This window comes from Zosterops lateralis, assembly GCF_965231275.1.
Source record: "Zosterops lateralis genome assembly, chromosome: Z".
NCBI lineage: Eukaryota > Metazoa > Chordata > Aves > Passeriformes > Zosteropidae > Zosterops > Zosterops lateralis.
The window spans coordinates 59,363,889-59,380,210 of record NC_139800.1 but is presented as its reverse complement, the minus strand read 5'-3'; positions in this window follow the sequence as shown (position 1 = coordinate 59,380,210).

Here is a 16,322-nt window from a genome sequence, read left to right as displayed (position 1 = left end):
TCCTGTAAAAAACCCTAAAACAAAAACAATTTTCTGACAAAGAACTGGGACACAAAGTCTTGGGTTTAATTTTGTTGAGAGAATTTGGATTTCCAGCACCTTCTGAGGAAACTGAGCAGTGGTGCTCCTTTTGAGTCTACTAGATATTACATAGTTATTAATAATATTCCTGACATCGCTGGTGAAAGTTAAAATCCAAGACAACTGAGAATAAAAGCAGTAGATAAATTGGCAGCTTTGGCCTATGTGCCCTTTTATCTGAAGAAGTCTGAATATTCAGTTTTGCAAGTGTGATTGTGCAACTCAAGATAACCATTCCACTTCTGTCCCAAGGCTCTTTAGTTAGTCACTGCCTGCAATATTTTCTACAGTACCTGTCCTTGACACTATCCAACATAGATGATTTTAAACTTATGTTTATTGAAAGCGCATTCTTTGTGTATGAGAAGCTCTTGTTTTCCTACTGCCTCTTAAAAAACTGGCTCTCTTTCTTTGCCTCCATCTCCACTCTCTGCACTTCACGCTCAGAGAGGCTTTGCTAACAGTTCCAATGCAGCCACTCATGGAGAACCAGCAAAACATTTCAGAAGCTGGGCAGTATTTCACTTGAATAGTTCAAATCATCCTTGAATTTAAAGTCGGAGATACGCTTGCATAACTTAATTAAATTAGGTCATTACACAAAAAAATACTTCATCTATGCCTGATTTACCTAATGCTTTCTGCTGGTGCCACCAAAGAGTCATCCTGAGTCTGTGACACCAAGAACATTCAGAATTTTAAAAGGAAACAACATAAACTCAAATCCTTATTCTTCTGGGTAAGGAAATCACCCAGCTTGGGGATTTATTAGGTGGAATTTAGAATGTATCAAATCTGACTGAAGATCTGGAAACTCAGGGTCCTGCTAATACTTTTAAAAGGGAAACTCACTCAAGATGAATACAATGATGACAGCATTTGTGGTTGTGAATAAAAATGCAACTAACAAACTGACACATCTAAGAAATGCTTTTCTAAGACACACAGCTGGACTGTTGAAATACCTGGTGGTCAAATCTTGGAACACAAACTTTCCTCCACCTGACGAACACCACTGAATTTTTAAGACTTTATATGGGCAGCTTTCTAGCTGCCAAAAGTTGTTGAAGAATTTCAGTTTTGTTTTTCACACATTGTCAAAAGATTTTTTGTTTTGGCTTGTGTGCTTTCAAAGGCAGAATAGAAATATTGACAAAGTCACTATTCATGTCAGTGTTTAACTGCTGATTGGCAACTCGTTTTCTGTATGCTGGTGGAAGCTGCTGAATTATAGGTTTGGCTGGAAGGAGCCAACAGTGAAACTGAACACCTGTTCCTCAGTCCCAAATAACTGCAAATATAAAGGGTCTTTTGTTGGAAGATTATTGAGATTCAGAGAGCCAGGCAAGAAAGAAAAATATTTTTTTTCCCCAGTCCAACTCTGACCTCTGAACTCAGGGTAGATATTTCTACCATCTTCATCAGCATGTGATGTAACAAAGAGATGTTAGTTTCTATTAGGTGTTTTGTTTCCTCCACATTATTTCAATGAAAGAAGAACAAAGTTTAAAGTGCTGGATGTTCCTATGTTTAAAAATTCTATGCCAGAACTAAAGAAAAGTTGAAGAGATGGACTTTGTTAAGTCCTTGTTTTCTATACAAAGAATAAAACCCAGAAAAAACTCCAGAGAAAATAGGCAGGTATTTTAGGTTTTACATCTTCTAACAAAAAGCTATTTCACATTTTTAGCAGTAATTACACATAACTGTCTACTAAAAGAAATTGTGCAAACTTTCCACGAAACACCTGCTACTTCTACTTTTTTAATATTTTGAGCTTTCATTTTTAAATTTCTTCTTTTAAAAGGAGAGCCTTGAGAGAGCTGTGTGGGGATCTCATCACTGTCTGCAATTCCCTGAAAGGAGGTTGTGGTGAGTCAGAGGCCCATATCTGCTATAGTGTCTGCAGTGAAAGGACAAGAGGAAATGGCCTTAAGCTGAGATAAGGCAGAGTCAGAGTAGATGCTGGAAAAGAATTGTCATTGTTAGGGTGGTCATGCATTGGATTAGGCTGCCCAGGGAGGCGGTGGAGTCACCATCCCTGGAGGTGCTCAAGAGACTCCTGGATCTGGCATTGGGTGATGTGGGTTAGGGGTTTTAGGGCAGTCCTGGGTTCATGGTTGGACTTGATGAACTTGAAGATCTCTCCCAATCTCAATTATTCTATGAAAACACTCACCTGGGTTATTGCAGGGTAAACATGCTGTACTTTGTGTTTCAAACACATTGAAACAACTTGGCATTTACATGGGCCAAAATACTTAGAAGTGTTTTTGTTTCAGAGGTGGACTTTTTGAATGTGTATATAACAAGTGAGGCGGAGTCAACCCTGATATTCACCATGTAGTAATACATCAGGAATAAAGGGTCTGTGGCTACATTAGCATTTGAATTGTCTCTCTGGTATGAGACCATTTATCTAATTTAATGTTTCTGAATAGTCTGACATGTCAAATAAATGTGAAATAATTGAATCCATAGAAATATCAAGATGGCTATTTTTCAAAAGAGAGAAAGACAGTAAAAAGATGAAGGAAGCAGCAAAAAGAGAATAGTAAGCTACTTATAAATGTACATGTCCAATCCAGTTTTGACAAAAACTTGTGTAACTTTTTTTTTTTCTGGGTGCTCAATAGTTTTGCCACATTCCTCAGTGTGTAAATTCTGAAAGAGGCCCACCTTTTTCTCAAGAATTTTCACCTATGCATGTGCTCCTCCATTACTGGACACAGAACAGATCTTCTTGCCCTTCACATTCTTTCAAACTTTTAAACCATTAGAGAGAATATGATTCTGACAGTCTGGCAAAAAAGCCTTACCTCATCCTGTTCTCAGAATCTGTCCTAATTAAGGGGGTGTTTCCTCACATTTCTTTAGTAAAGCTGCTGGTGTCATCAACCTCTCAACAGAGATGGCAATGGATCTCTTCACAGCTTAACTATCAAGCTTTCAGTAGTAACTGCTATTTTGTGGTGTTCCACAGGCTTTTACCATGACCTTAAAGGCATTTCTCCAATATTTATTTCAGTTTTTGAAAAACAAAAATTACCATTTTCAGACTTCTTATGTGTAAGATTTTGGGAGCATAGTGGGAAAAAAAGAAAACTTTGAGTAGAAGACTTAGACTGCATTTTGTTTTCCAATTTTAAACTCATTCTTACAAAACTTAAACCAACTTTATAATCTTATAATCTTATAAGTGAGAACTGCATTAAATGCTCTCAGAGAAAAATCAGGGAAATTATCCTACCAAACAACAATGAGAACTTTGCCTGAAGGTATGTGGCCATCACTTTGGTAGGGCCTGCACAAGTAGTATGCCAAGACCAAAAAAAAGAAATCTATCCCACAAAACTTAAAAATTCAGAAAGAAAATTTCAGAAAGAAAATTTCCCCTCACACAGAAAAGGAAGCCTCTTTTAGCCCTACCTCCTTAAATGATAATGCTTTACAATCCCTGCTTTCTACTTTACATGCACCTAAGTCTTGTACATACATCTCTAAATACTTACATATAAGGACCAACATTCTTCCAAATTCAATTTTCTCCATGTTTTTCAGAATTCAGGTGATTCCAAAACTTGACTTCAATGTTGCTACAGGAAGGGACTATTCTAGCATCAGAAGAACATCACTAAATTCAGTTAGAGAGGCTTAAAAATTTATAGTAAATTGCACAAAATCTCTCCAGAAATACATACCTTTTTATCAGTCCAACGTGGACTATGTCACAAGCTTTAGAGTATTTTACATAGGCCTATTTTGTGGCACTTTCAGCCCAGCAAGAACTGTGGTCACGTGCATAGGATTTCTCAGAACTTCATCCAAACCCTCATAATCTTTTTGCAGTAAATGTGATTCCCTTCTTCCTCATATCTGTCCCAGTTCTGGTTCTAGAGCTACTTAAAAACTTGGACAGCTATTTTCACCAGCATTATGAGCGATATAGACACACAATGGGTAGGCATAAACCACAGCTGATCTGAACTACTTTGATTCGATTTTATGTGTATCAATACTTTGCCATGCACATTATTAAATGTTACTTCAAGGAGCAAAACTTGGGTGGAAAAGTACTCTGGTGCTTTGTCCAGGAACAGTGAGTGGAGGTCCACAGAACACCACAACATCTGGTAACTTTCTTTGCCTGGGGTTTTAATCTCGCCAACTGTATAGTAATTCTTCCTTTCCCATACAGCTTTTTCTGGTTTTGTCTTCAGACAATGTAAGCTGTCAGTACAGGAAATCTCTTGCTGTGCCTTTGACTGGAACCAGAATGAGAAAACTCTGCCTCACCTTCAACTTTCTGCCCACTCTGTTGGAATGACACTAAAATAAATGCTAAAAAAATCTGTCCAGCTCTGTTTAGGCCATTCAAACTAACATTACTTTCAGCTGTTTCCAGCTTCTTGTTCCATTGTGTAAAGTGGCAGTTTAAAATATGTTGCTGTTAAATTAGTTTAACAGTTCCTGTATAAACAGAACTAAGTACCATCTAAACAGTTAAACCACTGTTTTTCACTAGGTGCCTGACTGGGGGGAATTTCCAATAAGAGCTGACGTAATACTTCTGCTTGTGAAATAGACAGACAGTGTCACCTGTGTCATCTCTGGGCTGCATTGCAAAGGCATATCTTTGTGTCAACAAGGGGATGTGACCTGTCCTCATAATTGATGCAAAAGTACTGGCAGTCTGGGAGAACCACAGCTGGCAAAGTTAGAAGTTAGCTCTGTGACTTTCAGGTGAGGTCAGATGATGGGAACAAACTTGCTTTAGACAGGCAAAAGTAAAAAAGTTTCAAATAGGCAATGTTTTTGGCACAACCTCTATTTCCAGAGAAGAGCAAAACCTAATACACATCCTGACCAAAAGCCAAATGCTGAGCCTTGGCTGCCTATGTCTAATTTTCATTGTAATCAGCAGGAATTCTGTGTATGTCAAAGGTCAAAACTGAACCCCAACTTCAGCTCAGATCAATATAATCACGTGATTTCACCAGCTCCACCTAAGTGTAATAAAGCAGAATTCAAGCTATCACATCACTGGCTAATTTCGTGTTTAAGCAAAGATACAGAAGTTGAAATTAATGGCAGTCCAAAAAAAAGAAAGTAGATGTAAACAAAACAAATACCTTGAAGTACAAAATATAAAACCCCAGACATGTGTCAAAGCATAGCTTAAATGTTCCATGCACAAGAGAGTACATCTGAAGGAATATAAGATGTGCTACAAAACCAGACATTAAAGCTGCAGAAGGAGAAGAAACTCATAGATGAATTTACGTCAAATGTGTCACCTCAACTACCGTGTATAATTTTAACGAATGGCAAGCAATCTGATAAATACCACTGAGAATTGGACACTTGCAGTTGAATCCAAGAAAAAAGTACAAAACCTGTTCTCCAGCCCTTTTTCCACTGAAGGGAGAAGTATTTTCTCTTCTGAGGTGCCTATTGGCTTGAATTCATTTTGCACCATGTACTTCCTCTGCACCACCATGACATGAGACTACAATGAGTCTTCTCCTTCCAGAAGATCATAGTTTTCATTCCATGCTCTTTCTTGGCTGTCCCTTAGGAATATGACTGTATGAGCTGCAGAATCTGACATACAGCATGAGTTAAATCCACAGGCACTCTAGTCTTAGCAGTGAAGGTTATGAGGTCCAGGACACTTCTAATTGTTCCAGCAGAAGAAACACAGAACACCTGCTCAAGCTCTGGTCACAGTTGTATGCATCCTTTGAAGGCAGACAGGCATGAATTAAATTTAATTTTTAAAATAGTAATTCCCATCTCACGCATGCAATCTGTACACAGATCCAGATACAGGTTTTGGGAGTTGATTGGTGTATATATATATGTAGATGCAGATGGCTGCATACATAGATAAAGTTGGTTCCACCTGTCCTTAACTGGCATATCTCTCACTGTAATTATTTTTATAGTAAAAAAAAGCCCTTTGCCAAAGAACTCTTGATCATCCTTTTAGGATGCGCTATATGATTTATAATCTTAGAACAGGAAAACTTACCCCTCAGAGCCCTCCCAATTTGTTTTTCTGTATGCATTCAGTTTAGCTAAGTTTATATATTTAGAAAGTAGAAGATTAGTAGAGCCAGGGAGAATGTTAAATAAATCTGAAGTGTGTGCATAAATCTGAATTTATGGCACAGTTTTTAAATTTCTGCCTTCTCAAGTAGGAGTGAAGATGATGTATTATAGTGTGACTATGTATATATTGTCTATTTTAAACTGTATTATGATTTAAAATATTTTACTACTGAAGTAGAGAAGCACTCAGATCTTAAACAAACCAGTCTTAGAGTAGGAGCCAATTCTAATTGTAATGTAATGTCTTCCAGCTGCTACTGTACAATTCCAGCAGAACTTTTCCTGTTAGCTGCTAGGATTTATGTTACACTTAACTTTGAGGTGTTCTGGCAATGCAGGGCCTGGTTCCACTTCTCTACTCCATCATGCTCACAGTAGTGTGATGATACATCATCAACATGGCACAGCATGTCTATCAGGGCTACCCCAGAAGATGCTGAGCATTTTGTTTGCACAGACAGCAGATCTGGCTCTTGAATTCCTTCATCTTGCTTCCCTTGGCAATGTGAGACCTTTGAGATTTTAGTCTTAAGAACTAAAAGGACCCCCCAAGAGAAAGTATTGTATGATGTGGTGACTTTTCACTCTGAAATGACAATTTCTTTGTTACCTCAATATCCTCCTCCTTCAGTGCCCTAATTGTAACAACCTCAGCATACTATTCCTATTTGACTTAAAGGAAGGAATTTAACTTAATGCTAGCAAGTATGATGTCACTAAGGAAACAGAATCCTCTATTCTCCCTGTATGTTACTCTTGGTATAAGCACCACTAGGAGACTAGGAGAAAGAGGCAAGACAGAGAACTCTGTCAACTTGATGCATATATTTGGCAGGCTTAATCCCTGTAAAAGAACAGTATGGTAGAAGAGTGGATGAAAAACCCATATATCTTCTATATTGAATGTGATGCTTTGCCAATCCATTTAAACATCCCACTCTTGCTTCACCACAAAATCAAATTCCCTCTCCTGGCTACAGCCCATGATGCTTAGAAAATATCATTAAGGCAGGAGGGAGTGGAAGCTGAGAAGGGAAAGAAAATAGCAGAGAAAGTCAGGAACAAAAAGGAGTAAAACCAAGATGGCAAGGAAGTCGGTGGGGGAAAGGAGGAAATAAAAACAGATTTTAAGATGACAGCATAATTCCACAGACCCAAGATAATGAAAAATAAGTTACAAACCACATCAGGAGTGCATTTTAAAATGCCTGGCTTACTTTCCATGCTTTTAGTCCACTGAGTTATTACTGGTCTGCATCCAGCAAAGAAGACACCCTCTTAACTGGAGAGGACCTTCAAACATAACAAAAAATACAACTGCAAACCAAATGGTGTTCTTCAGTCAGGAGTAATGGTACTTACGGGAGCAAAGCAAAAAGTGAAAAAAAATAGTATCTAATCAGAACTGTAGGGGGAAAAAATGTGTCTATGTGGAAAAATGTAATTTCCAAGTTGAAAACTAACCAGGAAACAGGCTTGAAATAGTGGAAAACAGTAAACAAATTCCTGTGAGATGAACTAACATTGTGCCCTGCAATGAAAAGTAATTGAGAAGTAAAGAAAACAAGTGGTTTGGAGCCAGAACATAACAAAAACCATCACAGAGTCTCAGATCCCAGATAGCCCACACACTTCTGGTGGTAGGCACTTCTTGAAAGAGCAGTCTGTCTCCTGTTTGACTCAGGAAAGTTCATAGGAATTTTTAAATCACAGCTGTCTCTCCTGAGGGAACCTAAGAGATATAAAGAACATTGCTGAATCAGTGCTGCTCTTTCTAAATGCCCAACCTCAAAAATTCACCATTATATCACTAGGATGGAGAAAGATCAACACCATTGCATCTGATTCTACTTCTGTGGGGATCAATAGTTAGAGTTTAATATAAAAGCACATCTATTAAAAGCTTTTCTGAACTTTGGCATTGTTTTACTTTACAAATTTCTTGTCAATCCCATTTTTTTTTCTTCAGCCTTTCTGTAAAAGAATCACACCTCCATCAAGAAATTTCCTGTAAACCAGTGGGTTGCCATCTTAGACACAAATTTTCTGCTGATCCTATGTGCTCATTATCTCCATGCAGAAAGGTGTTGTATTTGCCTGAAACTTGTCCCTCTTTCTTAATTGAGCTAGCTGATCTGATGACTGTACAAAATAGTATTTTCTTTTTTATGGGTCTCTGGAGCATTATTCTTATTAATTTATGTATTATAAAAATTAGTTACAAGATCTACCCTATCACAAAGACCCCATGCCCCCATTATGATTGTCTGTAAATCAATTACCTTTCTTGTGCCTCATCTGGAAATGTGATGCCAGAGGATGAGTCCACAGAAACTACTGACATATCTGGAAGAGCCAGTACTAACACAAGAAGTTACCTGAGAAGTCAGTTGCCTTCTGAGATCCTGTGCCAACACACAGGTATCTAATACAGACTCTGTTCCTTAGGACAAATGCCAACAAAGCTACAGCTACCCAAAGGCATTTAAGAGCCCAGTGTGTACCCCAGAACCATGCTCCCATGGGTGTGATACAACAGATTCCTATCAATCAGCAAAAGAGAATTACTTGAGATATACCCATGATTCATTCAAATGAGATGGTAATACTGGCTCCTGTAACCCATGATGTCCCTACCCTAGCAGGCAAGGCCACATACTTCGACCCCTAATAGGAACTTCATGTCCTTATTAAACAAAATTAAATCTCTTCTCAGCACTCTTAATATTTGGTATAAGCTATTTGTATCACAATAATATGAGTTACATAACACTGAGAAATCAGCATGGCTTTTAACTGCTAAGTCATTCCCCTTTCACCAATCAATAATTCCAGGTCTCTTCTAAGGATATAATCTCAGCAAAGTCCTCAAGAGAATCTTGCATGTGGAGATCTTACGTGCTTCTAAGAAGCAAAGACTGTGAGTTGATTGAAGATTTCTATAAAATATTCTTTTGAGATCTGATTTGTATAAGCAAATAGGACCTCTGATTTGTGTAGGTTTTAGGACCTCAAAATTACTGCCAGTAGAACTGCTTGATTGAAGGGCATCATCTTTCTTTCTTTTCTGCATGGTCCATTATCCCGGGCCATTCAAATTCTCTTTATTTAAGCATGGGATGGTTTTCATGCTTAATAACCAGAGTGTAGCATAGTATGTAGGAATATCTGTGTGCTAACTTAATGTGCTGTCACTTTTCATTAGTGTCAGGAAGCTGCTTTCAAGCCACTGTATTTATTTAACAACAAGGTCAGGACATCTGTGTAGAGGGTTAAAGCAACCAATATTAGTTCCAAATTCTTATGTTGATGAGTATACCTGGTACAGCACCAAAATGTTTCTTCCTATCCTAAATAGGAAGAAGGAGATTTACAGTGTAACAGGTTGCTGCTTCACTGTTTTTTGAGCATGACCTTTCTGGCATGCTTTCCACCTTGCACCAAGAGCAGCTGAAAGTATGCATAGCTCTTCATGAACTCTGGTGATTTATTGCTCTGCATGTATTAAATCTGGTGTTAATTTCAGTGGACCTTAATATGCAAAGCTGCAGGCTGTGGTGGCTCAGAAGCATCTTCAATCCACTAATAGGTTCCAGCCTTTGAAACATTCTGAACATACGTTTAGATGGATAGCTGAAGAAGGCAGCAACTGTTTGACCTGTCTGTTTCAAACCACTGGAAAATCTTGGTCCTGGTTGCTCCTCACTGAAGTGTACAAATGTCTTCACACAGCTGATCCCAGTGAAGCTGCAGTCCATGGCAGAGCCTGAGCTTTGGAATCTCTCTGGTTTGTGGTATAGCTGGCTTTCAACAGGGGTTGTAAATACAAGCTAGTGGCAGGGCGAAAATGCAGTTATTTGCAGTTGCTTCATTATTTTCAAGTGACAGTGAGATATCCCGTAGAGATAGTGAGGAATACTTGTTTCAGACAAATGCTATCATTAAGGCAAACATTCAATATTACAGTGACTCCATGACTCACTCATCTGCTTGGGATCCTCTTAACTAGCTGTTTTGCAGTTGAAAATTAGGGAATTCTAAAGGCAAGTCAATATTTAGTCTTGTTTTGTTTGGAACTAGCTAGTTTCCAAACCCCCACCTTTATTTTAGTATGAGTCTATGAAAAGAATTTTCCATTTGTTTTGTATAATTTTCAGCTCTGTGGAAAAGACCTGCGCAAGTATTTGGGAATTTTTGGTTATAAAAGTTGCTTTTATTGAATGTTAAGGTTCAATAAATACCTAACAAAATACCTAACATTATTTCTTTTTGAAGTGGGCTTTCTCTGTAGAGGTGCATTTGATATTTCTAGGTCTTAATTTCAAAATTAGTCTTTCACTAGAAGGACAAGGTAACTGAATCACAGAATCATAGAAGGGACCTTAAAGATCATCTTGTTCCAACCACCCTGCCATGGGCAGGGACACCTCCACTAAACCAGGTTACTCAAATCCCTGTCCAACCTGGCCTTGAACACTGACAGAGTTTGGGCATCCGCAGCTTCTCTGGGCAGCCTGTGCCCGAGCCTCACCACCCTTGCAGTAAAGAATTTCTTCCCAACATCTAATCTAAAGTTATTCCTTTTCAGTTTGGAGACATTGTCCTGTCACCACAGTTCCTGATGAAAAGTGCCTCTTCAGCTTCCCTGAAGGGCCCCTTCAGATACTGGAAGGTTGCTTTGAGGTCTGCACACAACCTTCCCTGCTCCAGGCTGAAAAGATCCAGCTTCTTTAGCTTGTCTTCATAGAGGACATAGTTACTCTATAAGAGCACGTCCTAATATTTTAGCTCTCCATGGAAGATTATATTTTTTTAGGCAGCAACAGAAGTAAAGATTAGCTAAATTAATTGAAAATTAGCACAGGGCTTGCAACATTTTTGTAGAACTATCTGCCCTGTCTGATAGCAGGCCACCAATTTCTCTGTTGTCAATTCCCTTCTAATTATAGAACTTCATATTACTCGCCTGCTACAGACTTGATACTCGAGGAATGAAAACCTTCAGGAGCTCAGATGTTTAAGCAGTTGAGGCTATACAGGTTACTAGGCAAAATTTGACTAATTTTGTGTACAACAGTCAAATTTTCTCAAATGCACACTCTAATGCCCATTACATGCTTTTATGAGTCAGGAATTGAGTAAGGGATATCACATTGCATATAAAAGGCAACAATAATTTACATTTTTCTACTTTATGCAATTCAATTTCACTGAGAACCCTGGAGTTGTTTTCCTACCTGGTTTAAGAAATTTTATAACTGGAATGTTGCAGTACTTTGCAAAATGCCCTAAACACTGTGTTAGCAAATATTCCAAGTTTGGGAGTTCTTAAAATTACTTAGGCTGTTTATTCAAGTGCTTTGTGCCAACAGAGCAGGGGCCAGAATTCAGATTATAAACTTGAACACAAGGTTTTCATTTTTGCAAGATATCAGAACCCCAAAATAGGTAGAACAAATTAAAGGACCTTTTTAATCTCTGTCTACATTGCAATGCAGCAACGAAGTGAAGTCCAAAAGCAGAGATGTGTGCTATTGGTTTTCACTGATGCAATAATGTAGGAAGAGGCTTTTCCTCTCATACCTGCCTGTTGTCTGAAGACTCTAATTCTGAAAACTCCTTATGGACATGAAACTGGCTGTTAAATCTTTCCTCAAGCAGCACCTCTTCACTCATAAATAACAATGTTCAGGAGGGACATAGTTTGAAATCTCAGGTAATATAAGTAACCAGAATTAAATACTCAATCCTAGTAATGGCTGTTTCAATCAGTGTAAAACATTTTAATTTGGTTGACAACAGCCCAGCTATTCCAACCTCAAATGGATAAAGATCTAGCCCAAGAAGATAATAAGGTGTCCTCCAGCATCTGAACTTAAACAGGACTATTTTGCACATTTCCTATAAAGAAAACTTTTTCAAGTGCTTTTTTTCTTCCTATGAATATGCTTGGTAAATATTCTCATATAAGCAACCTCAGGCTCATTCAGAGCCCTAGCTATGGGGAATAGATACATACCACAGGTCTCGGTGCCCTCAAGTAGGCTTTTTCAATATTCCTATGAAAGGTTCAAACCATGCACTCTATAAACATATGTAACCAAACCTTGAATGAACTTGGTCTTTGAAGTAGCAACAGACCGTCAGCATTTACAGTGTAGTTCCTCAATTTCCAGAACTATTTCTGCCACTCAGAAATGCCTGTCCTTATGCTTAGGACATGCAACTTCAGGGCCATCCACTGAGTGAGTGATCAACAGGAGATCTCTGCACCTGGTTCCAAGCACTCACACAGCAGTTTAGTAATTCTCTAAATGGAAAAGCTGTATACCTGCCTGCAGATTGAAACAAGGGAAAAAACATTTTTCAGCAACCTTATTTGATCAGAGTTAACAGGGGATGTTTTGCTGCGGCATCTTTTTCAACGATGGAAAGAAGAGGAGGTTTCTTTCTCTGACTGTGGCTCTCAGAGCTTCCCAAAACAGTGACTTACAATGAAAATTGAACACTTTGCATTGACAATGTGATTTTATAAAACAAACAAAACAGAAACAAAAACAAACAAAAAAGAAACCCAAGAGATCCTGAGGATCTGATTCTGAATACTGAGTGGGAGCAGAGAACAAGATGTAGCTGTCTTTTGCAGCAGAATTTTGCTTTCTTGTCAGGTAATGTATTTTTCTCATGGTAGCTTTGCGATTCATGTGATTCATGGATCTCAGGGAAACTAGCCAGATAAGGGTAGCATGTACCACACAATCCTCTTATGCTGTTCCTTTAATCATTATGAATTAAAGAAGTAGGTTAATAGTATTTAATCTCCTAAGAAATACATTCATTCACATGTATCCATCATGTTTTAAAATGTTCTTCATCACCACAGGTCAACCAAATAGCTAAACTAAACCTGGGAGAAAGCACAGGTGCCTGAAAGAATAGAATAGGCATGAAAAATAAACCAAAGCACAAGTCAGTGAACAGCATATAGACTTTATCTTTCTGGTTCAGTAAAGCATTTTTTCCTACTGGGAAGTGAAGTGCAAATAGACTTGATTTTAACATTATGTATTCCTCTCAACCTGCAATGAAAGAGGAAGAAGGTACACCTTAAATGTCATAAAGTTAAGTTTTAAGAGAAAATAGTGTACTTACCTCTCTGTACCAAAGGTTTCTAGTGAATTAGAGAGTAAAAGCAAAGGGAAGAGGAGACAGATCTGTCAAAGGCATAAGATATTTCCATTACTTGTTGAAAAACTCCACATCCTTTTGTGTGGCATGCACAAAAGGTCAATTCTGTTAGCAGATTTTGGGAGTCATTCATCCCTGAAGAAATAAGTCTTAAGCACCACAGGGTCCAAAGATTTGAGATTAAAAATTATTGAATAAAGCTTCGTAAGAGCTACAAGTGTCAGAACTAGTCTTGAAGCCCTGCAGGGTTGATCCATGGTGGTTTTGCTTCCTTTACCAGACAACAGTGAATGGAATTACTCTCCATTCACAGAACATAAGACTCTAACATTCAAGTACAGTGAAATCTTTCATGAGCTAAACTGGGAAGAGCAGAGCATATGGTATGGTTGAAAAGCACTAAGCTTCTGCTTGATTTGTTCTGTTTGTCTCTGTAAATAGTCAGTGTAGGCAGGTCACCTCTTTTACCCTTGGGAAGGCTATATTCTTGCAACACAGCTTTCTCTCAGTCATGAGAGGAGTGTGAAAAAATAACTACAAGGACTAGCTAGTGAATAGCACATCTTGTATCTTTGCAGTTAAAGGAAAAAAAAAGTGTAATGAAAGAAGTGTTATATATAGGGTGGATTTTGATTCTGTGTTCCTCTATACATCAACAATGGACAATGATGAACAATGTTCAAACATCAAGAGACTCAAGGCTTAAATTACAAATTGAACTGATTTGTGTATGCCAAGGTTTTGCAGTGAGTTAGACAGAAAGTAACTCCAGGCTCAATTATCCACAGGAATATTAAGAAAATCGTTAGAGCAGCAAGGGACCCTCTTTGAGCAACAATTTCTGCTAGAGGCTAAAGGTCCCATACCTCAGCATATGGAGCCAAAGTGCTGCTCACTTGCTGGTTATACATAAGTGAACACTCCCCTCAAACATGTCTATAGTTTCAGTGTATCTAGCCCTTGTCAGCCACAGCCAAATAAACTGAGATGGCCTTTCCATACCTGGAGAGCCCCCATTGTCATCTTTTCCCTTGCACGTGGCACATGCCTTCCCGATGACTTTTTGCTATAGAGCCTTCCCATCTCAAACATGTCTTTGATAAACAGTTTCTCTTCTTACTAAATTTTTAATAATAACAAGACTCCAAACCAAAACCACCACACCCTTGGAATTTGCTGAATTTATGTAAATACTGCACTTCACTCCACTCCTGGAATTACTTTGCCTCCCTATGTCTTTCTGTTGCAGCTCATTCACTGAAGTATTAGAAGTAAATAGCAAATCATGTTTAGGCTGAGTTCCTCCTCCTGTTACCAGTCTGGATGATTTGAGGCAGTATCTCTCACCACGTAACGATCTTAGTGGTATCCCAGGTAAATGTTCAACTCTCTTCAATTTACAGAGACACTGTTCAATAGCACCTTTCAGGTAAAAGCATATAAAATGCTAAACATCTGTTCATTGCCCAATGAAATCTAATTGTCAGCCTACAGCATAATTGTACCTCATCAGATGGCCAGTTAACACTATTCCAAAGCTAAGGTACATTCACATGCTAGAAGATTTAATACCTTGGTTGTTCAGCCATAATAGTGTGCAAATACTTTTTGCTGTTACTGGTTCCTGTGTTTTAAACCAGCACAAGTTATATGAGCATATTTGTGAGAGTGAAAAGGTGATTATACTTCTCATTATATTAGTTGATATTTGTTGATTGAATATTGCTTTTAGTAGGTAGTAGCTTTGTGCTTGTGCTGTTCAGAACACCTCATGCATAGCTAATGCTTAGGAAGTAGCAAAGATGGTGGCTGTGGTGTGTGTTCTAAGGACTCAGGACACAACTAAACAGTTCTCATAAGGTTTTTTGTATTTTTACCCTTTGTGTTGGGCAGGCCACCTCCCATATGTTGAGGTATAGAGGACAAAAATACCTGGTTGGTACCTTCTTCTGAAACACCTAAATTCCTGTATTATTCTGTGCAATGTACAATATTATGCTTACCGTGGCTAAATGGTATTTGGGACAGCTCATGTAGATTGTTGTTATCCCTTCTGCCTGTATTTCCTCTGTCCTGCTTTCTAGGCATATGAGTGACTAGCTGGAGTACTCTGGGGTTCTATGTCTATGCATCCTAGAACAGCTAACTGCTTGCATCACTACTGTACCATCTTGGCTGTCTCCTGATCTTCCATTCCCCCTGGCCTGACCATGTGGTCTACAGGCTATAGAGTTTGCTCTCTAATTCTACCTAGTAAGCAAAAGCCTGATGAATATGCTGTAATTGAAGTTAAAGTTAAGTGAAACTGCTAATTTTTTTCAGGAAAGATGAGGAGACCAAGAGGCACTGGGTGCTAACTGAAGTGCAGGACATTTTGTCTAAACATAAGCCTTTTTTACTGTGAGGGTGATAAAAAAACACCAAAAACCCTGAGAGGCTGTAGTGCCTCAGTTCTTGTAGATACTCAAAATTCAACTGGACATAGTCCTGAGCAATCTGCTGTAGGTGACCCTGCACGAGCAGGACAGCCAAACTGCCAGCCTCAGCTCATCTCTCATGCTGTCATACTTTCACAGCAAGGCATAGGTTCATTCAAAAACAGTTACACTGCTCAAACATATTCTTAAAATTTGACACAGCCCCTCTGGAAATAGGGTCACATAAAGTAAATATTTTCTGGGCTTATCAATACAGAGGGAAACATGTGACTCATCGTAACCCAATACTGATAAAATTTAAACTGCTGTCTGACTAACCAGCAGTCACTTACGAGACTAGGAGAATTGCTACACATTCCCTACTTGAGAATATGTTATTAACTGCATTAAATGAATGAGATAGCCTCTGTACAGGCAGTTGGCTGATTTTTATATGTTTAATTACAGTTAACTCTTTTCAAGAAGATTCTTTCCCTGTGACTAAATCTGGAGGATAAAACT